This window comes from Lissotriton helveticus, chromosome 8, assembly GCF_964261635.1.
Source record: "Lissotriton helveticus chromosome 8, aLisHel1.1, whole genome shotgun sequence".
Taxonomy (NCBI): domain Eukaryota; kingdom Metazoa; phylum Chordata; class Amphibia; order Caudata; family Salamandridae; genus Lissotriton; species Lissotriton helveticus.
Genome location: NC_136069.1, coordinates 1022867112 through 1022894707, shown reverse-complemented (window position 1 = coordinate 1022894707; position 27596 = coordinate 1022867112). Strand labels below are relative to the sequence as shown.

General features: G+C 45.6%; 1 long non-coding RNA gene across 1 annotated transcript in view; it reads right to left on the bottom strand.

Moving 5' to 3' along the window:
• The window catches only part of LOC144773067 (uncharacterized), a 120402-nt gene extending 92822 nt beyond the window's left edge, over positions 1 to 27580 (bottom strand). The window contains exon 1 of the long non-coding RNA XR_013599913.1: positions 26999 to 27580. This is a non-coding gene — a long non-coding RNA (uncharacterized LOC144773067). The remainder of the gene's footprint in view (positions 1 to 26998) is intronic.
• Between the last annotated feature and the right edge of the window lie 16 nt (positions 27581 to 27596).

The following is a 27596-nucleotide window of genomic DNA, read 5'->3' as shown; positions in this document are numbered from 1 at the left end:
GGACGGAATATGTGGGGCTGGTCGCCGGTTACGGGGTCGGGGCGTACATACAGGGGGCAGGACGACCAGGGCTTGGGGTGCAGGTTACGCTAACAGGACGCTGCGCAGGGAACCCAGGGTGCAGGGCTACGCTCACAAGGTGCGGAGGAGCAGGGCCGGACCACGCCACGAGGCCGGGTCCAACACAGTGTGCCACCAAGTTCTCCGTCACACCCCCCTCAGGGAAACACAGAAGACGAACATTGTTACAGCGTGAGCTCCCCTTTGCTCTCGTCTCCAAGGATGCAGTTTTAGAAAAGACAACAGCCACCTGCCTCCTGAGCAAAGCCACCTCCAACTGCAATTTCACAATGGATCCCTCTGCAGCTTTTACCTTGGTTGATACCTTTTGCAAATCGGTACACAGGAAGTTCATCTCATGGGCCACTGTCTCAATTTAGCCTTCCATTACCCAGCGGGAACCCTGGATAGCCGCAAGAAGCTCTGCATGCGAAGGCTCCTTAGATGACGATTTCAGCACCAGGTACCCCTGACCACCATCCTGGCATGTCTGTCTCTGCGTGGAGAGCATTGGCGTAGTGTAGTGCCCCATCGTGTTCCCCTGTGGGGGCCCGGACTGCTTATCACTCCCCATGTGAAGGATAGGAAGACCGCAATCTCAGTCATCCATTGCACCAGCCAGTCTCCTCTCTACATCAGAGGCCGCTCCTGCCCCCACCAACACCTCACCAGTATCCCCCTCTCCCGCACCCACCAGCAATTATTGTTCAGGTAGACCGCTGGATCCCTAATCACCCAACAAAGGCATGTGCTCCAAGGCGAAGGCAGGGGAAGACACAATCCGTGCCGGAGCACTCAGAGGCTAGGTGTGACCCCAGTGAGTAATCAGCAGTAGGCAAAGGCAAAAGTGGGGACTTCACAATGTCTAGCACAGATCCCCCACAATAAGCAACTGATGTAGGGGCCAGAGAGGCATAGAAGGCCCTCTTCCCACATCACAGTTCTGTTAGACCTGGCACCTTGGCGTGAGTCTCCCTTCCACTTTTTTTACTGATGTGCCTCAGATGTTTTGCTGGTGTTCGATGCTCAGGGCACTGCGCCACGGCCAATCCGTGCCGCAGTGCAAGTGCTCCCAATGTAAAGTGTATGTGTAATTGATTTCCACAATTGGCTTATTTGGTTTACTATCAGTCCCCCGTAAAGTGCACGAGGAGTGCCGGGGCTTGTAGATACAAATGCTGCTAGTGGGCTTGCAGCGCTGGTTGCGCCACCCACAGAAGCGGCCTCGTAAGACATGACTCGGGTCCGCCATTGCAGACCCCGCGTACAGTCCCGTACTGTCACGCTGACTGCGCAAGTGCCCACACTTACCAGTCCTTGAACCTTCCCTAACCTCCATATCAGTCGCCCCTATGGTAGGCCTACGGGCAGGGTGCATTGAAGCGTAAGGTAGGACAAGCCTAGAGTGCGGCATATCCTCATAGTGAATTACCGCCCTTTAACGTTCTTCACTATGGAAGGGCTACCGGTTCTCTTAGGCCAAGATGAGCTGTCGGAACTATTACACGCTATAGTCCAGCCAGACTCAGGGAACACGGTAGCATGTCGAGTTTAGTATGCCTGAACTCAGAATAATAAAATACTTCCTTTAGTAAGATTTATTTTTATATCCTGGGTTTGCAAATGCTACTTTTAGAAAGATAGCCTTTGCGCGCCTAACTATTTATCCCGCCTCTGCCAGGATGTGTATCTGTTGTCTGGGTTTGTGTGAGTGACAGGGCTGGGAGATTCCCGGGGACAGTTGGGACCCCCAGGTGGTGAATATGGTGCTTACACCAGGATGGGTGGGCGGAGTATTCCTTGACTCTGAGTAGGGTTGTGCTCCACCACCACAATGCTGGCTCCACCCTCCTGCGGAGCGTCTGATGTCCCTGCCCGCAGTCTGAAAGAAGACGGCAGCTTCCTGTAAACAGAGTACTCCAGAACCGGGTTGAACTAGGCTCAGGCCCCCTGGCCTGCAAAGACAAAAGAATAACGGTATAAATATCGGAGCTCCGCTCCTTACAAATTCGATCCAGTTTTGACCACGACGAACCTCTGCCTGACTAGAAGGACCAAGAGAAGCCGAAGGACGGAAACCGGTCTGAATCCTGTAAGACTGGCCTGCAGTGGTGCCTTGCTGAGAACGGAGAGGAAAGGACCAGGAAGGACTTTGTAGACTTGTGCCTGAAACGATCTCCAAGGGCTTGATCGAGAGCTTGCCCCCTGAACGGAACCCCAGGACCATTGGGTTCTATCTGCTTGTGCCCGTCTGCTGTTGGGCCTTAGTTCTTATTCCCTCGCCGGAGTTGTGACTCGGGTGCCTTCGCCCCCTCCCAGGTCGTGACAGCTCGGAGCCTGGTCGCCCCGCCGTAGAGAGCCCGCTCATCCCTGAGTCGCTCTCCGCTTCAGTGCCGGGCCGCCCGCTCTCCTGTCACCTCGCCGCTAACGGAGCGCGTTGTGCACCTCTCATCTTCTCCCGCCGGAATCTGCACGGAGCGCATTCCATAGCCTCGGACGGTCCGTACGTCGTAACGTACCCGACTGTCTCGCTTTGCCCTCCTGCATACCAAGACCCGTGCCGCACCTCAAGAAAGGCCTCCCGGTACCGTGGTACCGGAAGCCTGGTGTTGCACCCGTCTGCCGTAGAACGTGACGCCCCCCACAGATCCACGAGTACGAACCGGCGTGCTAAGAAGTGGTACGCCCCGCAGGCCTGAACGGCGCCTCGCCCCGTGAGCTGCATCGCTCCGGATCGCCGCAACCCTCCACAGTCCTGCTCCTCCACCTCGCACCTCGAGGGGGACCTGAGCCGGAGAGATCCTCTGGAGAACCGTCGGCCTCGTTTGGAGTCCGCCCTCACCAGCCGCGCCTGAAACACCTCGGACTTCCACTAGGAAGGTACACTTGAACTCCGTCCCGAGTTCACATCGGATCCAGGGTCCGCAACGTTCTTATTTCCCTGTCATCGTACCTTGCTGAACAACGAACATTTAAAGACTAAATCTTGCCTATTATAATCTGGTGGCCTCGAATCGTTACATGTTACATGGTCTTGTGATAATCCTGCTTGAATCTATCTTTTATATAAAGTATACGTATTTTTGATACTACTACACGACTGGTGTCCATTTGTGGTGGGTCAGTGGGTTTACTGTGTGTGATCATAAATGCTTAACTTACTATCGCCCTGAGGAATTTCCTTGTCTGCTCGCGCCACACTACCTAGAGGGTGAGCAGGGGTTATTCGAAGGAGTAGTTCCCTTGCCCTGACGTGGAGCTGAGGGTCCCTGCTTGTCACAAGTGCATACCTGTGCCAACCAGAGACCTCCGGTTCCAACAAGTTCCATACATAGGAATGTCCTATTCAGTTCCACCAAAGAAGTTCCCCCCAGCCAACACGTACCGAGTGCGTAGGAGAAGTGGTCAAGGCACCAATGGATCTCAATCAGAGAATAATGCAGGGATCCCCAGGGAGGCCAAAATCTAATGAAGATTGAAATGTCCCCACTGTGACAGCTTCAGCAGGCCTCAGCAGTGCCTCACACAGGCCTCTGACTCAAGCGTAGGGTGAGCCGTAGAGTTGTGCGTCTCACTTGATGCAGCACAATCCGTTGAAAGCCAGAGTTCAGAGCCCCCAATCAGGGCAAAATGGTGGGACCCCCAGGGAGGCAAACATTTAAAAAAGGAGATGCCCTCAAGGTGCAAGATACGGCCAGACCCAGCAACGAACCTCACAGGGGGCCGGCCCCAGTACAGAAGAGGCTGCTGTGCACCATTCGCTCAAGGCGATGCAGCCTGTGTATGTGCAGAGTCCAGGGGGAGGGATAGACAAATGAGCAAGCTATGGCCGCTGTTGTCACCAAACAGGCAGAGAATTAAAGCCCCACCCCCTGGGCGTGGCCACTGCCAGTTCTGGTAATCGTGCCAACTACAGTCGCGTTAAGTCTCGTAGGCCCAGGAGAAGTCCACTGAGCTCTGAGGGAATCCTCACCCAAGGAGCACTGCCGCCAGCCGAGACATAACCTCCGTGATGCAGGCACGGAGCAATAAAGAATCCTGCAGCCTCCGGGCCACTGAGGGTGTAGCAATGGCAGCATTATGCAGGATCGAGTGGGGTCGATGTGGAGCTGCACAGGAACCCATCCTGTCGGCCATCTTGCAAGACCACGCCCCTACAATTGTGTGATTTAAGCTAGTGCAGAGTAGGTTATGTTTCAGAACACTTTTAGAAATAATTACAGAGCAGAGTAGGAGAATTAGGGTAATCTCTTTATGGGAGAACTGATTTACTTAACTGTTCCTTTTGAGGTGACTCTATGCAGTTTGTTCTCTTGCTTATAGACTTTGATTTGAACTTCATATTGACCAAGGCATTCCTGTGTTGAATATTGACACCAATGTGTTGATTTAGAGTCCATACACCTTTAATAAACCTTTATGGTTTGAAGCGTAACCGTGCACTTTCTTGTGGAGCCTAAAGTGCTTCACGTTATTTAAATGTACTAATTTGATGCCTCAGTTCTGAACTTTGATTCACCAGATAGTGCATTATGGGCCACATTGACACAAAGAAAAGAGCTAACAGTACTATAGGATCCAGCAACATGTGGCTGATTTCTATGATGACAGGTGAGACCAGATCAACCACAACTTTCTTCATAAATGATTACATCTTACAGACAAAATGCTGGAACTTTTGTCTTTGCCAATACTTGTGGTTATTTGGCAGAAATATTTTAGATAACACCCAATCTAAAAAAATCAGCTATCAAGGCTCGCTCTTTTTACAGAAATTCTCCAGGCATATGAAACTCTCTACCTTGTGACCTGCGATGCAACCCCTCCTTCCTTAGCTTCAAAAGGAACCTGAAACAACTCCTCCTCAACAAATACTTTAACTCCTAGGCTATTGACCTTGGTTAACTATTGCATGTACAGGTCTAGTCCCTTCGATTATAGTCTGCAGCTTATCTGTTTATGCTGTCCTTTTGATCATCTCAAATCTGATTCTCTTGTTTTTGTTACTGCTTTTTTAGTCATTGAAGTTTACTATTTTGCTATTTTGAATTCTTGCCTCTTTTTGTGTTTGCGTGCCTGATTAACTGTATTCCCGTTCATGATTTTGTAAAGAGCTCTGATACCTTCAGGTCTAGCTAGTGCTATATAAAACTTATAAATAAATAACTAAAATATAGAAGCACAAAGAACAGCTCTTAGAGGTGCACCCAGACTGCTAAATGGGCAGGTACTGAGTACCTACAATTCTTCAATTTTAAAGGCAGGCTATGTGCACTTCTCAGTTGATATGCAATGCTTACATTAGGAAAGTACCCGTTTTTAGAACAGTGTATCAACCTAGAGCTGCAAGTCGGAAAATACACATGTGCTAAACAGGGACGGCTCTTTTTATGTTTTGTTGATCTTAGCATCGCTTTTGATTTAGTGGATCATGCTATTCTATGGCCAGTTTTACTTAATCTTGGTGCCCCGAAACCCATTATCTATTTTTTAGCCAGGCTGTACGAGAAACTATCAACTAAAGTACAGATCGGCCAACTGGGCGAATGCACCCCTAATTTTAATGTAAAACGGTGCATCCACCAAGGCTGCATCCTAGCGCCATTGCTTTTATTATTAACGAAGTGGACGCAGAACTTAAATTGATACAGGCGGATTCCCCACTAGTGGAGGGCAAGGAAGTCCCAGTCCTGCTTTACGCGGACGACGCTGTGCTTTTATCCAGAACGCCGGTAGGCCTCCAGAGGTTAATTGATGGGTGTCACCTTTCACCCTGGGTTAACCATGCAAAAGAGGAATGTGTGAGTGTGAATGAAACACTACATCGCCCAGAATGCTTAGGGGTGATGTCCGTTCTCTCTTTTCTCTTCCCTACACTTAAACTCCTCCTAACTTACAGTCCGGTGCTTGTCACCTGACGTTAGGAGTAAGCTGTGATGTTGCAGCTCTAAGTCGCCTTGGATTGTTTCACTGTCACCCCTGTTTGGAACCTTGTTACTTGCCTCATTTGAATATCGCGCATTGGGTGCGCCTCCTCACACCGTACTGGGCCCTTCCTCGATTGCGCATTGAACGCGCTGGGATCTGAGGTGGGCGTGGCCCGACATTCTGAATTAAACCGATAAATAATCGCACAGATTGTCAGCCCCAAGGTAAGGCGCATTGTGCGCAGCCTGATCGCGTATCTACACACGCTGGATACTGTTAGTAGAGCAGAGGCTCTACCGAATATCAGAACAAAAAGAATTCAATATAACTTTAATTTTGGATTTTTCTACTTACTACAAACTTGCCAGTAGCGCTGTTTTTTGTTTGTTTACAAGTATCCAGTACATTTACGAACATACTCGTATTCACCTGTATGAGGCAAATACAGTAGTGAGGCGAGCGACTTCCTTCTTGCTGGTCCCTGGGTACATTTTGAATATCTGAGATATTCCCACACAACATTGCTTGTGCTAATCTACATCGCCCAATACTGTGTTACCAAGGAATATACGTTCAATATTTCCGAAGGAACTTATGGTGACTAGACTTATAGATTCCTGAGTGTCTTGCTAACTACAGGAATTGTGCTTCTTTTCTTTTATGCTTTATTTTTCACGTTTTGAATGTTTTCTATGGAACTCATGCGGCTATGTAAAACTGTAAGTTACTTACACACATAGTGCATTGATCTGTATGATTAGAAGTCTTGAATATATGTATGATTCCTTGTTTCTCCCTCTGCAGGGTCCACCACCAGAGATCAGGGAGGGTTATACTTCGTACATATATCCGAACATACCTACCAGATTATTTTGAACGGCTGCAACTTTATTGTTTCCTTTGTCCCCTTTTTTCCCCTTCCCTGGTGGTGATACTCTCTGTGGGGTCTGCTACATACTCACAGGGTGTGCCATTGCGTGGGATAGGGAGAATTAGCTACATTCATCGCTCCCGCTGTACCCAGCTGAACAGGTTAATGAAACCTGCATGGGTTCACGACAATGGGTTTGCAGTTTTTATTAGTAAGAGGAAGCTGATGATCAACAAGACGAAAACATTCACAATGGTATGCAGTCCGAAACTCAAGACTATGAAACCCTTTTTTATTGATGACAGCAAAGTGAAAAACGTAGATAATTTTTGCTATCTAGGGTTATCCTTCTCCTGTGATGGGAAATGGAACCGCAAAATGTCTAATGTTCGGGCCAAAATGACCAAAGTGTATATGGCGTTTTTAAATTTGCATCCAATTTGGGGGATCGCCATATTAAAGACATGGTCAATATTTACAAAGCAAGATGTACCTCTGTTGCACTTTATGGCGCCAGGGTATGGGGATACCACCCAAGTTATGATCTGCAGACGGAAGAAAATTCCTTTTTAAAAAAGCTTTTATGCCTGCCGGCTTCAGCCTCCTCTGAACTCATTCATTGTGAAGGGGGCCTTAATTATCTGACAGATTTAACCGCATTGAGACCCCTTCTGTTATGGAGATCCATATGGCTAAAGGAGGAGACTATTTTTACTAAGTCTATCATTAATGATTTCCTATCATTGGATAATTGTCTTAAGATCCCCTGGCTCAACTACTTAAGTAATACCTTTGGAGTCTTATTCAATCAAACAATCCTGGGAAACCTAAATGAAGTATCAGGATTGTCCAAACAGGAGATAAAGAGCACCTTCACGTGTCATAAGAATGAGTGCAGGCTGAAAACAGTAGGGAAGCAAGCCACGTCCCAGCTTTACCATCTGCATATAGATACTGATGGCTTCCAAACTTATCTATCACTTGTCACGAGACCCTCCCATCGGTATGTCCTAACTAGAATGATGTTAGGCCTTGTGCACCATTTAGTAGTGTTCCCTACAATGAAACAGCGCCCTGTCTCCCCCTGCCCCTGTTATGGGCATACTAAGCAGAGTACCCTGCACGGATCTTTTTATTAACTTTTGCCGATGTATTTTGATTATGTATTGTGCTTTTATGGTTGCTTTGTTTTAACCGAATAAAGCTTATTGAATTGACCGTGCTCTTTCTTGTGGAGCCTAAAGTGCTTCACGTTATTTAAATGTATTAATTTGATGCCTCAGTTCTGAACTTTGATTCACCAGATAGTGCATTATGGGCCCCATTGACACAAAGAAAAGAGCTAACAGTACTATAGGACCCAGCAACATGTGGCTGATTTCTATGATGACAGGTGAGACCAGATCAACCACAACTTTCTTCATAAATGATTACATCTTACAGACAAAATGCTGGAACTTTTGTCTTTGCCAATACTTGTGGTTATTTGGCAGGAATATTTTAGATAAGGCCCAATCTAAAAAAATCAGCTACCAATGCTCACTCTTTTTCGAGAAATTCTCCAGGCATATGGAACTCTCTACCTTGTGACCTGCGATGCAACCCCTCCTTCCTTAGCTTCAAAAGGAACCTGAAACAACTCCTCCTCAACAAATACTTTAACTCCTAGGCTATTGACCTTGGTTAACTATTGCATGTACAGGTCTAGTCCCTTCGATCATAGTCTGCAGCTTATCTGTTTATGCTGTCCTATTGATCATCTCAAATCTGCTACTCTTGTTTTTGTTACTGCTCTTTTGGTTATTGATGTTTGCTATTTTGCTATTTTGAATTCTTGCCTCTTTTTGTGTTTGCGTGCCTAATTAACTGTATTCCTGATCATGATTTTGTAAAGAGCTCGGATACCTTCAGGTCTAGCTAGTGCTATATAAAACATATAAATAAATAAGTAAAATATAGAAGCACAAAGAACAGCTCTTAGAGGTGCACCCAGGCTGCTAAATGGGCAGGTACCTACAATTCTTCAATTTTAAAGGCAGGCTATCTGCACTTCTCAGTTGATATGCAATGCTTACATTAGGAAAATACCAGTTTTCAGTCACAAATAGGTACACAGATTGTAGATACCTGCAATTTCACATTCCCATTTCAAGTTCTCTGTGTAACAGTAATTTTCACGAGATCTGCCATACCAAGTTGACGACATATATTCTAGATGAGAATTTACCATGGTCTACAAACTACTGCAAGCCCATTCCAGGTTTTATTAGCAAATCTCTTGCCTCACACCTACTCCCCATATGGACCAACATGGTCAACGCCTCTCTCAAACAGGTCATATTTCCAGAACGACTAAAAGTTTCTCCTATCTTGAAAAAACAAACTCTCAATTGTGGTAAATAAATAATTAAATACCTGTTCTATTTTTCGGAATAATCACTAAACAGATAGCTCAATAAATAAGAGTCAAGATTCGAGGTAGCTGGAGTTTTGCAGGTTTTAATAAAGCATAAGGGACAGGAACAGGACAACCTGCACGGGAATAGGATGGCAGGGCCCGGCAGCTGCCGGGGCAGGATCTGGGATGAGCGCGCTAACTTTAATAACAGTGCATAACATATATATACTAAAACAAATTACATTGCATTCGGTACAGTAGGCGTAGCAGTGGGCGGAGTTTGTAGCAGTCGCGAAAGATAAGGCATAAAGTGGGTGTAACAAGAGGCGGGTACAAGGCGTATACATAGACATGTGATGTAAACGTAACAGAATATGTCATAAATGGGGCGGAAACATGGAGGGGCTACCTGAGGAGCCGGGACCTCTAACCTAGTGGTGCGCGCAAACTGGCAATGACGTGTTACCAGGAGGAGCTGGGGCTATGACTTCTGCGCTAGAAGAGGAGACTAAAGTCTGGAGTGTCAGAGCGACATGTACCTAAACACTATCTAGTATCTGATGTTTGGAGAACATGTTGATAGAATCCAAAAGTTATCAGGGTAAAGGCTAACAGACTCTAAGACTGGTGCATGCATTATTCTACATGTAGTGCGTTGTGCGGGGAATATTCTATGAATATTAATACAGTATTTCTCTTACATGGGGACATAAAGGCTAGACCATGACGGAAACTATTGATGCGATTCAGTAGCTTAGGAATGCAGAGAAGGAGAGCTGGACTGATAACTAGAATCATAACATACTCTTGGCAGACTGGCAGGCAGAGCCAGGCCGAGCCGGGCACTGCGAGGCAGGAAGTAAGTGAAGGGTCAGGGATGCAGGTGGGGGCTGTATCGCTCCTCGGAGAGGGTTCAGGAGACAGGAGCTGAATCTGAGTCCGGGCCCTTTTGAGGCCTAGAAACGGGGACTTTTACTGAATTAACGTGCACACTGTAAAACGTGGCAACATAGCTTCACATAGGCCTAATACTCGTAGCTTTCACGAGAACTGGAAACTGGCATACTAGAGATGGACACGACTGTAATTGCGTCTTTAATCGGTCATAGGGAATACATATGCATATTAATCATGCACATATAACATAGAATGGGGAACACGTAGGGACACAGAACATGGCAAAATTTACTTTTCCACATTCCCTCCTTGTCACTACGTTTCCATCAGGAAACATCAATATTCATGATACCATCTATCATTTCATACAGTATCATTTGCTCGTCTCGAATTGTCTTGGAACGGGACTTAGGACTAGGACTAAGACTAGGAATACAGGATGTAGCACAAATGCCGCAAATCGCAGGGCCACATTGTATACAGAGACAGCAACTGAAAATGATCATTACTGCTATACCTAGGAATGACAATACTTTCCATCCCCAGGCAGAAATTATACTCCAGAGCCAACCTGACCATGTCCAGGTGCCTGGATTCTGGTGTAACTGATGGGCAATTTTATGAAGTCTGGTTATAGCTGAATAAACAGACGGCGCGTTATTAGGAATGAAAATGCAGCAACTAGATCCGATGACTCTACATGCTCCTCCTCTATCGGCCAGTATGACGTCAAGAACGAGACGATTTTGGAGCACGACAAATCTCATAGCAGATTGCTCTTCGGTTAAGTTACCTAGAGCAGAAGTAGTCTCATTCACTACTGCTTCAAGGGTTCTGGTTAACCTTCAGATTAACTTACTATTCTGGATAGGGCCTATAAAGAAGAAGAATCCTTTATTGAAGTCTGTATACTGTTCTAGAGTAGTTTCAGTTTGATCAACAATTGGGGACTCGATCTCCCTTCTATGTCTAATGTGTACTAGATGTGTGTTTCTATGATAATCAGATGGAGCTAGAAAAACTGGTGGCAGTAGGAAGGCAATATAACATGTTCCATCCCAATCGAGGGGCAGACGAACATATGCGGTCTGACCACAAACAAAATAAGAATGACGTGAGGCTTTGAAAATAGATTTCCCACTGTCACTATACTCGACAATAGTAGTACAATCACTATGTCCTACATGTGCGGAACCATTCTTTCTGACACATAATTCGCCTTTGACTGGTAGTACTGAAATAGCAGGCAAATCTGGAGTAGTATCAGACTGAACATTCAGGACCTTAAATTCGAAGAATAGTTACCTAAATTATAAACTTCATTTTCTAGATCTAACCCGGTTCTATGGGAAAGACCTTGCTTGTCTGGGAAACATGTTCGATTCAGAAGGGACATATCAGTTGAGGATGACGTTAACGTGGACCATGCTCCACACGAACCATTATGTGAAAATGGATAAGGAAAGAGTGGCAGAACTCCCTTCGGTGTCTGAAAAGGGGGGAGTCGACCACACACCCAACAATTAGTGGCATTGCTGGTCTGGTGTGAATAGTGTAACATTCTGATAAATGTGTTATTACGCATAGCGAGACGATAGGATAGCTCGTGAGGAGGCAGATCACTAAATGTGTGCTCTACTGTGGCATTAGCAAACTTATTTACATGAGAAATTGGAAAACATAAATGAAATGCATAACTTGTGCAGGTAACCATCAAACTTAAAAACAATATAAAACTTAGAAAAATGATACATCTGATAGAGTTTTGACTAACTCTCTCACTATGGGGGTCTATCTCATACATGTCAGAAACCTGTCTAACCGCTTCACCCGAGGGGGACTTAGACAATTAAACTGGCTGACTTATTTTACTAGACCGGAGCTTTAATTTATACTCCTGCTGCGGAGTTTTCTCTAACAGGGAGGGCTTGATTTCGAAATCAGTAGCGGGACAGTCCTTGAGAATAGGGCAGTCTTTAGAATTCTGGCAGTCTTTAAAAATGTTCTCGGCAAACTCTTTTTCTCGAAGTCCATGAAATTTCTTGACGTGGGACAGGTGCACCCAGCCTTTGCGGCCTTCCAACTTCACGGCCGTGCGGGTGGTCAGAAGGACAAGTTGAGGTTGTTTCCAGCGGGGCTCCAGCGGACTTGAACGATCAAAGTTCCGGATTAATACGAGATCCCCGGGGATGACCTCATGCGGTTTCACTTCGGTATTGTCTGGAAATGCAGCGGCAACCTGTGAACGACAAGAGTGTAGGGCAGACATCAAGGAAGCTAGGTAATCTGTCAGCATATTACTGGAAACATCTGTAATACTGCGGGGTCTAGGTGTACCCCACATGTTTGGGGGGCGGCCGAATACGACCTCATAAGGGGACAGACCTGATCTGGAATGTGCAACCATGCGCATATAGAATAAGGCGACTGGCAGGGCTACTAGCCAGTCTACACCTTTCTCTTTACAAACTTTGGCAATGCGGATTTTTAATGTCTGGTTATGTCTCTCTACGAGACCTGCTGCTTCAGGATGGCGCACACAATGGAACTTCCACTGGTACCCTAACAGAAGGGAAACATGCTTCATTAACTCAGATGAGAATGGCTGGCCGTTATCTGAATACACGACCCTAGGGAGTCCATAACGGGGGAAGAATTCACGAACCAACTGCCTGGCAGTGGTCGCTGCTGTGTAATCTGGAACTGGATATGCTTCTGTCCACCTGGACAAAGCGCATACAACTACGAGGACATACTTGAAACCTCGACATCGCTCCATCTGAATATAATCCATCTGGAGGACTTCAAAAGGGTGGTCAGGAGGCTGGAATCCCCCTTGTTCCACCGGGACACTTTTACCTGGATTGAACTGGCAACATATCATACAGGTACGGACTTTCTGCTTGGCTGCAGCTCGTAAATGCTTGTTGAACCAAATGTTCTGGATACTGTCTAACATAGCTTTTTCTCCTAAATGTGCAGGACTATGTGCGGTATTAATAATGACTTGAACCATTGAGTCGGGGAGAAACCATGTGGCTTTTCCCTTCGTCAACCATCCCTGATCTGTCTGGACCCCTCCTTGTTCGGACCATTTCTTGATTTCATCGGGAGTAGCATGTGACTGGATATCTATGACATCTTGTGTAGGGTCCTTAACTGTCATACATGTAGTCTGTTCTGGAGTGTGTGTCAGTGTTGTGTTAACTGGAATGTCTGGTGTCTGAGCTGTAAGCTTGGCTGTTCGATCTGCTAGATCGTTACCTTGGGAAATGATGTCAGTGACTTTCGTATGTGCTTTGCACTTCATGATAGCGATAGCTGTCGGTAAATGTATTGCATCTAACAGAGCTTGAATGAGAAGACCATGCTGAATCTTGGTCCCATGAGAAGTCATAAAACCTCTTTCTTGCCAGAGCACTCCAAAGTCGTGTACGACTCCGAATGCATAACGTGAATCTGTATATATGTTAACTTTCAAGTTCTTGGCACGTATGCAGGCTTGGGTCAGAGCAACTAGCTCTGCTGCTTGAGCGGACAGAGTGTCAATACGATGTGTCTCTATAACTTCGGTTTCGGTAGTCACTGCATACGCGGCTACTAGTTCTCCTGTACTAGTTCTCATACATGAACCATCCACATAAAGTGTCAGGTCGGGATTAGGTAATGGAATATCTGTCAAGTCTTGTCTAGGCTTTGTCATGGTGTTAACTACTTCCACACAGTCATGTGTGGCCGGATTTGAGGTAACTGACGGTAACAGTGTGGCAGGATTTAGAACGTTGCAGCGTCTGATTTCTATGTGTGGCTGGAACAGTGTCAGTTCATAACCTGTTAAACGTGCAATTGTCAAGTGCTGAGTCTGGGTTCGGTTTAAAAGAACTTCCACAGAGTGTGGAACTTGTACTGTCAGGGAGTGTCCTAACACTATGGAATCACTTTGTCTGATAGCTAGTGCTGTGGCTGCAACTGACTTGAGGCACGCAGGCAGAGCCTGGGCTACTGGATCTAAGGTGCTCGAAAAATAAGCACAGGGCTTGTATTGTCCTGCTTGATCTTGTGTGAGAACAGATAATGCTGTACCTTCACGTTCAGTAACAAAAAGTGTAAAAGGCTTACTGTAGTTCGGTGTTGCTAGAACAGGGGCTTGGCATAAGGCTTTCTTTAACTCATTAAAAGCAAGTGTATGTTCCGATGTCCAAGGGAGGACAGTCGATACGGCTGCCTCCTGTGTCGTTAACTGTATCAGTGGCTTGGCTAGAAATGCATACTGAGGAATCCATTGTCTGCAATAAGAAGTGAGGCCGATAAAAGCTCGTACCTCTTTCTGGGTCTTGGGCTGTGGAAGACTCGCTATTAACTGGATACGGTCTGGTGTCAACTGCCTACCCCACTTGGACAGTAAGTGGCCTAAATAGATCACTTGCTGGACACAGAATTGAAGCTTCGAAGGGGACACCTTGTGCCCCATCTCGGCTAGGAAATACAGAACTGTAAGTGACGCTCGCTCGCAGTCACGTTCAGAACGGGCTGTGATCAGTAGATCATCGACATACTGGAGCAGGGCAGTGTCAGTTGGCATGTGAATATTGTCTAGTTGTCTCTTGAGTGCTTGACTGTAAATACTAGGACTTTCTGTGAAACCTTGAGGAGCTCGTGTAAATTTATAGCTCCTTTCATTTAAACAGAATCCGAAAAGGAACTGGCTGTCTGGATGAATGGGAACACTGAAAAATGCGTTCTTGAGGTCGATGACAGTAAAGAACGTGGCTTCGGAATCAATGGCTGTCAATAGGGATGAGATATCTGGGACTACTGGATACTGGGGTATGATACATTTATTAAGTTCTCGAAGGTCAATCACTAATCGATATACTGGAGGTGCATTTGGATCAGTACGTTTCATGACTGGAATGATAGGAGAATTACATACATTGGAGTCAGTTTCTACAACCACTCCTTGAGCAATGAGCTCGTCAATAATTTTGGATAAGGCTGCTACAGCCTCAGGTGGTAATCTGTACTGTCTGATTCGTGGCAAAACAATACCTGGTTTGAGAGTCACACGATGGGGTGTGATGTGCATGAAACCTACATCAGTTGGACCTTGCGCCCATAAATGCTGCGGTACATTCAGTAATCTTGGATCAAAATCACGTAATACATAGTGACCTTTGAAGTCACGCAAAAACAAACGAACTCCCTCTGGGGAGCAACATATTACTGCACCTAATTCCTTCAATGTCTTAATACCTAACACATTTTCTGGACATGATTTCGTAAGTAACAAATCAGTAGTTCGGGACAATGGACCTACTTCTAGAGAAACTGGTTTGGAAATCTCGTTAACTATCGGCTTTCCTGAAAATCCAAGGGAAACATTTCTTGAGCCTGAGAGCGGAGCCCCTGGAACCTCGTCATGACTGATAGTAGTCCTACTTGCCCCTGTATCAATCAGAAACTTTCTGTCTTTCCCTAATACTTGACTGTGAACATAGGGACCCTCTTGATCTACAGGTATCTCGATGAGAGGCAAGCCAACCTCCCTCTCTAGGCTGTTTCATGAATACTGCTGGTAATCTGGATACTCGGACTGCGCATACTGGTACATCTGTTGTGTAACATGCTGTGTTGCAGCTATAGGCTGCGGTACTGTAACTGTCTGTTGTGCATTCTGTGGTGTCTGAGAAGTCTGTGAAACTAGTTCTTGTCTAGGCGGACGTGGTCTTTCTTTAGTCTTACCAGTGGCTATGTTGTGTTTCAGAACTGCACACTCGTTTATAAAATGACCTGGCTGTTTACAATAATTGCAGGTCCCTTTAACGGGAGCTGCAGGATGACTGGCTTGATTCGGACCCCTCTTCTGACTGTCTTGAGGAACAGATTGTGCAACTAATACTTTCATTTTCGTGTCTTTCATACGTCTCCTTTCGTGTTCTTGCTCTTCTCTGATTCTATTCTGATGGTACTGGAGCATCTGAAGCATTTGTGACGGAGTATTAGCTTGCCAGGTACTTTCGACTTTCAAAACTCGGTTTTTAACTTGTGGGCTTGAATTCTCGACTAGTTTAGTAACAAAAAGATGAGGGTATGACTCGCTACCTGTCTTCAAACCACTGTTGATAATGAAACATTTCTCGAATCTAGAATAAAAATCACTAGTATCTTCGTCTGGTTTCTGTTTACATGCTGAGATTGCATCCCAGTCTTCCTTTTTCGTGGCTAATAATCTTGGCAAAACCTGAATCAACAACTCAGGTAATTCTTTACATTTATCTCCTAGACCGGTACCTGGTACACGTGTATTATCTTCAGCTTCTAGAGCTGTCCAATCTATCTTTTTCTCTCCCACCTCCCATTCTTTTTCCTTGAGTTTTTCATATATGCCCGCAGGCAACAGGACCTTTAACATTTTTATGATATCTGGATACGTGTATTCTCCCATACGGAGCATGTCTTTTAATTCTCGATGGAACCCTGCTGGATCTTTGTCGTGACAGGGAATTAATTTCTTCATCTCTAAGAGTTCCATCTTTGTGATAGGGGTGTAAACAAATACTCGTTCTAGACCACCACCCTCTTTCTTGACTGGATGTACTTCTCGTAACGGATTCTGTCTATCTATGTAAAATGGTTTACTTCCTGGGGGTGTGACGTGATCAAAGTGCGGGTTCAGAAACGTTCGGTATTTGTGGCGCTGTTCTAGAATGATACTAATTAAATCGATACCTAGACCTTTCCATCTATACTGTAGTAACTCGTTTAATACATCATGTAACGGACCTGGATCGGAATGCTGACCCTCATACAGTGTAATGAGGTGCTGGATCATATACATACCCACCAGTCGCTGCTCGGCTGGGGGCAGTTTCAGAAACATTTGTGCCACTATTTCGTCTGGAAAAGTGGTAGAATCAGTAGCCCATCGGACTGCTGATCGGGCTTGTTCTTGTTCATGCATGGTACTAAGCTCACTATAACCGATTCGTGATTTCAGAATGTGATCGGTAGCTTGAAATACTTGTTCTAGAGAACCTTGTTCTGGAAAAGAGAAAACTTTCTTGTGTTCTAGACATGAATGTCGGTCGGACAGTCTAGTTCTACCTACATACGCTATTCTGGAGGGATTCTCGTCGTCTACCTCTTCAGTAGAAGAGTCATTTTCTTTCTTGGTTGCTTGTGTTGCTTCTCGTTTCTCGTGTAACTTTATTATTTCCTTACGGATTTTCTTGTACATACTCTCTATACTACCTAGTGTCTTGTGTCTTCCCTCGGCTATATGGTCACTCCACCTGGTCAGGACTTTCATTTCTTCTCGATCTTTTTCTGGATAATCTTGTTCTCTTATTAAACAATTAATTATAAATTTTAACAGTATGAGCTGAATCTCGACTTTTCTTTTGTTCATAGCATCGCCAATGCTTTCTGGATCTTCTCCTGTACGGATAAAACGATATATTCGGTCTAGATATTCCTTCATATTTGGCAGGGTGTCCAAATACTCGGTCACCCGTCTTACACGCAATGAATATATGACCATGGCGTCATCGCCTGGGACTGAATCATAACGGCATTCGGTGAGTGCTTTCTTGATATCTGCAACTGACTGAAATTTGGGTGTACGCTGTAACGCTAGTTCATGTAGCGTCATACGTCTGTGTTGAGGCGGGGTGCGAGGAGAACCTCCCCCCGTGGCTCCTAGACTGGAATCGTCTGTGTGTACTGTACGGGCTGGGAGAGTGACTGATGTAGCGGGTACTTGTACTGTGGGCTGGACCGGGGGTACCGTAACAGGTGCTGCGACGGGTGCCCCGGTGGCTGGAGGAACAGGAATTACATTATTTACAGGAGCAGGCGGAACAGAATTTGCATACTCTGGGACTGTGTCATCCAAATAGGACGAGAGAAAAATATCAGCTGCGGTCGGTTTGTGACGTAGCTTGGTCGGAACTAATGGTGGCGGAAAATTACTGGATGCCTCCGGGGTTGCTTTTGGCAAGCCCTCGGCAAGAAGAGGATACATACCCTTAATAAGGGCATTCCTCTGTCTGTCTGACTGTTCGGCTTTAACTCGTTCACCTATTTCGATTAATTCCCTTTCTTGGGCTCTGAGGATTCTCTACTTAATTCTGACTTTCTGATTTCTTTTTCGGTTCTTTTATGGGATTCTTTGCGCCATAACTCGATGGCATCTTTCTGTGACTGTCTGGCTTTCTTTTTCCATAATGCTTCTTCTACTCGCATGATGCACTCGGCATCCCATGTACCCGATACGGGCCATCTATATTTCTCTTCGAGGTGTCTGGTATAATCAGACCATAAGTCTAGATATATTATGGCACTTAAGCCATGCTTGTGATACATAAAATGACCTGGACTGTCCCTAGGAGGGACAGGAACTGCTTCCTCGAGCAGACCTTTTCTAGTTTTTAACTGACGTAATTTCGAGAACAGAGGCATGATTTCTGGAATCTAGACACAATACAATACACGATAAACACAATAATAACTCAAGAAACAAATCACTCATACCACGACATTGAAGACACATTGAAATAACATTAAAATAACAGTTCGGACAAAATACTACCTGGAATACTGAGAACAGAAACACATGAATTTCTCGAGAACAGAACTTACTAGAACAGAAACTTACTGGAATGACTAGATGTACTGCTAAAACAGTACGAAACTTACCGGTCCCATAAAGAGACACGTCAGGACCCGCATCCACCTAGGTGGACACTTCGTGTTGGATTTGCGTACCCAAACCCACGGACCAGAGACAAATGAATTGACCCTGTCTAGATACTACCCCAGCAACGGTACTCACCGGGCAGCAAGAACGGAAGGCCTCGGACTGGACTGGACTGCTACAACGACGGACTACGAACTTCGGGCTTCAGTTACAGGTGGGCCTCCGGATACCTCGGACCTTGGACTCTCGGCTTGGGCTCTGGTCGGGACTCGCCGCGTTCCTCCACCGCCTCGTCTGGATGCTGGACCGCAACCTCCGTCTCCTCCGTGGGCCTGAGGGATACTTGAAGCAGAAATATCTGCACGTGCACGGTATGGTTCCGTCACAGCTGCAGAGGATCAGGGGGCTGGCGTGGCTTCTCCGGCGCGTGGGGAAAGGGCAAGTCCCTATTCGGGCGCCATTATGTGGTAAATAAATAATTAAATACCTGTTCTATTTTTCGGAATAATCACTAAACAGATAGCTCAATAAATAAGAGTCAAGATTCGAGGTAGCTGGAGTTTTGCAGGTTTTAATAAAGCATAAGGGACAGGAACAGGACAACCTGCACGGGAATAGGATGGCAGGGCCCGGCAGCTGCCGGGGCAGGATCTGGGATGAGCGCGCTAACTTTAATAACAGTGCATAACATATATATACTAAAACAAATTACATTGCATTCGGTACAGTAGGCGTAGCAGTGGGCGGAGTTTGTAGCAGTCGCGAAAGATAAGGCATAAAGTGGGTGTAACAAGAGGCGGGTACAAGGCGTATACATAGACATGTGATGTAAACGTAACAGAATATGTCATAAATGGGGCGGAAACATGGAGGGGCTACCTGAGGAGCCGGGACCTCTAACCTAGTGGTGCGCGCAAACTGGCAATGACGTGTTACCAGGAGGAGCTGGGGCTATGACTTCTGCGCTAGAAGAGGAGACTAAAGTCTGGAGTGTCAGAGCGACATGTACCTAAACACTATCTAGTATCTGATGTTTGGAGAACATGTTGATAGAATCCAAAAGTTATCAGGGTAAAGGCTAACAGACTCTAAGACTGGTGCATGCATTATTCTACATGTAGTGCGTTGTGCGGGGAATATTCTATGAATATTAATACAGTATTTCTCTTACATGGGGACATAAAGGCTAGACCATGACGGAAACTATTGATGCGATTCAGTAGCTTAGGAATGCAGAGAAGGAGAGCTGGACTGATAACTAGAATCATAACATACTCTTGGCAGACTGGCAGGCAGAGCCGGGCCGAGCCGGGCACTGCGAGGCAGGAAGTAAGTGAAGGGTCAGGGATGCAGGTGGGGGCTGTATCGCTCCTCGGAGAGGGTTCAGGAGACAGGAGCTGAATCTGAGTCCGGGCCCTTTTGAGGCCTAGAAACGGGGACTTTTACTGAATTAACGTGCACACTGTAAAACGTGGCAACATAGCTTCACATAGGCCTAATACTCGTAGCTTTCACGAGAACTGGAAACTGGCATACTAGAGATGGACACGACTGTAATTGCGTCTTTAATCGGTCATAGGGAATACATATGCATATTAATCATGCACATATAACATAGAATGGGGAACACGTAGGGACACAGAACATGGCAAAATTTACTTTTCCACACAATCCAGAGAACATGAGCAACTACTGCCCAGTTTCCACACTCCCATTTTTAGGCAAAGTCATTGAATGTTGCAGTGTCCCAACTTGCTACACACATTGGAGCAAACAACCTCCTAGATTCTCTCCAATCGGGTTTTCGCCAGGGCAACAGTACAGAAACTGTGATTCTACAAATAGTTGCTGAATCCCTTAGAATACTTGACTCCAGTAACTCCTGCCTCCTGGATTTATCTGCTACATTCAACACTGTCAACCATCTGGGCCTCCTTTGTACTCTAGATCAACACATGGGATGTGGTAGCACAGTCCTCCACGGATTCTCCTCATACTTAACCAACCGTTCCCAAATTGTGAAAATGCGTATCTCATTCTGAAGACCAATCAGCGTACATCAAGGGGTCCCGCAAGGCTCGATCCTCTCCCCAACCCTCCAACTGGAACCACTATATTCGATTCTCATTTCGGTGGGATTCTCGTCCGCCTCTATGCCTACAACACCCAAATATACATGAAAATCGAATCCCCAGAAGGCATCGCCATACTTTCCATCCCGCTCTTGAAGATTCTAAATGGGATATCTAACCACCATTTAAAACTCAACCCAACTAAAACAGAATTTCTTCTGAATTCGCCTCTGAAAACAAAAACTCCAGTATAGGAATGGATGGCTAACTTGTCCAGAATGCTAGATCACTCTGCATCACCCTAGATAATCATCTCAGTCTTCACAGCAACATCACAACTATGTCCTAAAGCACATAACACCAACTTAGGCAGCTTTGGAGCATCAGACAATTGATCCCAGAACAAGACCTCAAAACAGTGGTGCAGTCTCTCATTCTTTCCAGATTAGCTTATGGAATTGCTCTTCTCTAAGGCATTCCCAAAGTTCACCTAGATCCTCTGAGAGCCACACTACATGCAGCATCTCACTTTGTGTTAGATCTCCTAAAATGTGACCACAGGTCCCCTGCCTTGCTAACCCTCCAACGGCTTCCCATCGAAGCAAGTGCCCAATTCAAAAACGCCTGCATTATCCATAGTGTGCTGCACTCCTCTTCACCCTCTTATCTAAGCGAGAAATTGAAAATCTCTGGGGCTAACAGAGGTTCCAGAAATGCCCAATCCCTGCTTCTGAAACCCTCCAACTTCAGTTGAGAATGATACATGAGGCAGTCATTCTCTGGTTTTGCCACAAGAATCTGGAGCACTCTGCCTACCTCTCTCCGCATAACCACATGCCTAGTCACCTTCAACAACGACTTCAAGCTCCTCCTATTTGACAGACACCTTGGTTTATCACCCTAGTCCACACTTAAGTACTCTCCCCACCAGGCGCTGAACCACATTCTGTTTGTGACCCCACCATCTACACCAATGCCTTAATTGTGTATGACCTTGACCAAAAAAAAGGGCGCCACCTTAGTGCCGCATTCTGGCACATCTACTGCGACCCACTTATTGGGACTCCAACCACGCCTTCGCCGTGTCATTTCCGGCTTGCAAGGGGCTGTGGTCCGGTACTTATACCTGCCACCACCCACTGACTTTCCTCTTTGTTCACCTGCTACCAAACTCCAGGAGTCTATACGACAGGACCCTGGATGAAAACATTGGCACCTTGCTAGTCCTTCGGGCATTTGGAGCCTGAGCACCGGGGGCTTGACATGCAACGCTCTACCCCTAAAAAGGTGTGAATAAAGTCATGGACTGGTGGTTCACAGTATTTAAGGGGGAAAATCCACAGATAAAATTGTAGCACGGATTGGATTGGCCACGTTTGCAGTTTGGCTGATCAGGTGAGTGGGCAGCTTAGGTTACTCATCATGTCTGCCCTTGGATCGCCTGTAATTTATCCCACCACACTGGCATACTTCTGTATGAAATAAACCTGCAGCAAACTGTTTTCTACCAAACTTTGTGTGTCGTGATTATTTATTGCAGTGTGTACGAAGTACCTTACTATTCTTCGGGGGAGGGTTGCCAATATTGGCACTATGTCTCATGTGGTAACCCCTGCACGCATATTCCAATAAAAATAGTAACTGGAACTCACTTTAACCCATGTTTCCTGCTACTATTGTAGAGCCAGGTGCGCAATGCCCATTGGGCTCAAAGGGCTTCAGGACCCCCCCTTTTTGTGTGTCAGTCCGGGCTTAGACAGCTTCCCGGGCACACACACAGCTTCACCCCTGCACCTGAGTACTTCACAGGTCCTTTAAAGACCATGTACCTGTTAATGAGACTTTGTTGTTCTTTCACCCCTTCTTGAAGCCCCTGCAGCTTCACCCTGCAAATTGCTGGCGGAATACCCCCCGAAATTTTTATTAGCCTCCCCCGAAATGTCACTCTAGTTGCGCCTCTGTGTAGAGCGCTCTGAAGTCTTCATAAAATTGCAAAAATAAAATTAAAAAAATACCTAATTACCTGTATAGATTGAAACTATAGTAAAAACAACTAAACACACTTTAATTTGCACTGGTTGCCCTTCGCAGATCGCTCTCGCGGGAGCGGTTGCAGCCTAAGTCACAGAAATCCCATGGTTGTATCTGTCTTTAGTCAACACGAGCACATGAAATGAATTTTGTTCCAAAAAAGAGTTGCGGGGAGTACGCTTCATGATTACTTTTGCGTACAAGATTGAGAGGGGGTGTGGCCAAGATGGCGACTGAGCTAGACGTGTAATCTGGAACTCCGCTGTGGCCCCAACAAATATCTGGGTGTTACTTCTCCTATCCCAGATATAATCTTAGGCAAATCTACTTGAGCACCCTCCGATGCTTTGACCTGTTGCCCTTTGATTCTACCACAGACGATGAGCACTACATAGAGACGAGGCTTACCCTGAATCAGGGCCCAGCTAGGCCCTCACCACGGAATATCCGCTGCTGAATGATGGACCCAGCTCCTGCCTACTTGCGAGTGGATGGGGTGAGATCATCAGTGGAGTTAGGGCTTACCTCCACAGCACCCATCTGATGTGGGATCCTGGCTTCTGCGAGGTCCCAGGGTGACACAGTAGGAGTGCTGGGCTTCCCGGGTGGCACACATCCCTGTGTGCCATGCCCACAAACACACTGCCCTGGCATACGTCAGTCACCCCTCTAGCTGGGTGCACTATGTCAGTGGTGTGGGCACAGGTGCATGACCCCTGTGCCCCTACCGTATCCAGGGCCATTCCTGGCCACTGTAAGTGCAGTGATGCAATTAAGAGTAAATGGAGATGGGAGGTTGTCATTACGAACTCCACAGCACCAGGAGCATCTCGCCTCAAAATCCCACCATAAATGGAAAAAAAAAACATGGGTGGCACATCCTTCTCTGTTCAGGCAGCCAAACTATGGAACTCTTTACCCCCCAACATAAGGTCCACCAACAACCACCTTATCTTCAGAAACTACTCAAGATTTAGGTTTTCCCTACATAAGCACAGTACGCAAACGGACATTTACAGCATATCCCTCTGTATAGAAGCATTAGTTTTCACTATAGATATGTACCTATTTTTGTGTATTTGTATAAACATGTAACATAATTATGTGGTTGAGAGAAAGAATAATAAATAAATAAAAATCATCTTTGGTCTACATGTACATACTTCCATTGTGCATCTATGTACCTTCCATGTACTTGGATCTTTGTGTCTGTTACTTTTCTCCAGAAAAAGCATATCCAATGCACAACCCTATTTCTCATCCTGTGCCTCCTATCAATATCTTTAATTTACATATACTTACCTCCTTTATGTATCTATATACTTTCAATGTACTTATGGATCTATATATTTATCACTTTCTTCTAATTTAGCATTTCCAATGCATTACCCTATTTCTCAGCCTATACTTCGCTCGATATACCTTCTAGCCCAACCTTCTGACTCATCTCAACCTTCTTTCTACTACTCTTTTCAATGCACTTCCCTATCTCTCTTCCTATACATCTATCAATAAATCCTCTACATCCACTCTCTCATTTATCCCAAACCCCATACCACTACTATGATCGGCAAAATAACCTTTCCTAGACTCTCTCCTACTCTACCCCTCCTTGCATCATCTGACACCTCTTTTTACTATACCGATCCCCTAAAACAAACCTTTCTAAACTCTTCCCTCTGACTCCTCCCCTCCAAAACTCCTTTTTACTCATCCAAAAGCCTCCTCCTACTGCTAAGACCTAAAAAAAATTTTTTTTTTTAAGTCCTTCACTCTTTTATCCCTCCACTATCCTTTGCAATCAAGATTAACAGACTAACATGTTCACTTCGAAAATTCCATATTAAACTATACTAATTCACCACTAATCCTTTATTGGGTTCCAGAGTAGCGTGCTACTCTCCAATAAAGAGTCTCAATACCCCATCAGGATTACAAGTGCTATATAAATACAAACCTTTTTCCTTTTCTACCCCTCCCCAACCCTTCTCAATCCAAATAATTGACTAACATATCCACCACTAAAATTACTCTCATGTTTCACCATACTAATTCAACACTAATCCCGATGGGTTCCAGAGTAAAGTGCTACTTGCGCTTCAAAACCCCATCAGGGGTAGCAAGCGCTATATAAATACAAACCTCTTTCCCTCTTCCATCCTGCCACCTACCCTTCTCTACTCAGATAACTGAATAACATATCCACTACTCAAATTACTTCATATTTTACTATTCTAATTTTCAACACTTATCCGTTATGGGTTCCAGAGTGGCGTGCTACTCGCCAGAAAAGCGCTTCAACACCCATCAGGGGTAACAAGTGCTATATGAATGCAAACCTTTCTTCCCCTTTTATCCCTCCGCTATCCTTCTTACTCCAAATAACTGACTAAATATCCACCACTGAAATTACTTCTTATTTCACCATATTAATTCACCACTAATCCTTTATGGGCTTCCTGAATAGCATGCGTCAACAAGCACTATATAAATACAAACCTTTTTCCTCCTCTATCCTTCTGCTATCATTCCAAATCCAAATAACTGACTAACCTATCCACCACTTCAGCGCTGCCAAGGTTTCAAATTGCTATGTGTGACATTTTCATAATTTCATTGTAATTATGAGTGACATTTCAACAATTATGAGTGACACTTGCTTGTGAGCAAAATCAAGCAATGAAGATGAGGGAAATAGTTAAACATCAGACATTACACCCCTTCCTCCTCCTTTATAATTCATGAGGGACTATTTTGAAAACACTGAAAAGTTTGCTGTCTTTCAGCACGGCACCGGAGGCACTGCAGTCAGATCTTTTGAGATCCTGCTGCAGCAGACATGACTGTAAAAGCTTGTCTGCTCTCCCAATGGTCCCAATGAGGACAGGTAGCAAACTGGTGGCACGCTGTGGGCAGCATTTCACAGTTGGTTGACCGATGGGGCGGAGTATTATATGGTGAAAACTAAAGTGTACTCGCGGAGGAGCACTGTCAGTCAACGTGGAACTGGCAACAGCGGACTGTCTGTCTGCACTCTTAATCTGCACTCATTCACCTGCAACACACTGAATTTAATTTACATTCTCAAATGTATATGTACTCACAGACAAAAATCTGTGCATTGACATCTACACACCTGAGATTATCGACAAATGTGCACTCATACTCCTGTCATCGCCGCACGTGTGAGATTACCACAAATCCTTCACCTTCTCTGAATATTGTGAATGTGCATCTGCATATTGACATCCACTTTTCACAAATACACACACAGAATTCTCCCCAAGTGTGTACACACATACCTGTGAGCCAGCACTCCCATTGAAGCAGAAGTATTTTAGGGTAGAGACAGCTACAATTAAGCCATTTTTGGCTTCAAAAATCGGGAATCTCTGGCCTGAGTATGGTCTGTTTTATATGCATATTTTACTTACCTCAAGGTATATGCAACAGAAACTTAGGTTGATTGAAGCCTCACAGAGCATGCAAATTACCGACTTTAGATGTTGTGTGTACCAGGACAGCAAGCACATTGGTAAAAACACTTCAGTTCAACCTAGTAGAAGTTACATTTATGCTCCTCTAAAGCCATCTTATTTACATATTTCATCTTTTTTTATTTGTTTACCTGTAGCTACACAGCAACTCTACTAATCAGCCCAGATCAAAGCACTTTAAGCTGATATGCTTCCCACATCTTAAGGCCTAAGCATAACACAGTATGTGGTAGAATGCGCGCACGGCCGGCCATGAGGTAATTTGACCTGCAAAACATTCAGTTACTCTAATCTTCCCAGGCCTAAAAACTGGTGCTACTTAAAGGGTTTCTTCGGTTGAGGCTTGCACTGTATAAGAGTCCAAAAATGAACAACAATTAATATCAGAGATAAGTGTTCTTAAAACACGGAAACGGTTAAGTGCTCCGTATTCCATAGAGCGCATATAATACCGGGAACAACTGTAACTGAAAACGTTAAAAAGATGTTTTAGCACTACAGACGCATAATGTGTTAATTGAAACTCCTGTGGCTGGTACTACTTACTGCGAGTCTGCTGATGTCCTCAGAGTCTGCTGATGTCCAGTGAGAGATACTGTCCCGGACGGCCTCTTCAACCGCCGGTCACAAGCAGCTCCGTGGTGTGAGCTCCGTAATTCATGAATTCACCGCAGGCTCTCAAGGTTTGCGAAAGTACTTGATGGCGGCCCGCGCCACGTGTGAGCAGAACAATGCTGCCAGCTGTCCGGGACAGGCGCCATGCTGAGTGATGCTGCCAGGCCTTCCAATGCCTGTAAAAAATGCTCTGCGCAGGGCACTAGTGAGTAAAGCCGGGAGCACACTCCGCAAATTTAGATCTTTATTGAAAGCGAAGTATTTTACGCCCCTCTCTATATTCGGGGCTCGGCACACACATACTTGAAAGAGAGCAGCTGCATTCCTCGCAGCCGCGATGCTGGCCACCTGTCCTAGCTAGCCTCTCCGGGTTGTGTGAGTAACTTGCGGCCTGAATCAGGCTCGCTCATGCCGGCCAGCTCAGCTCGCTGCACAGTTCCTGGTGCTCTGGGGCCGCAAAAGAACATCTCCGGGCACTGCAGTCTGCCCGGGTGTTCTAAGTGACTCTGCCACCGCCCGGTCCGTGGTG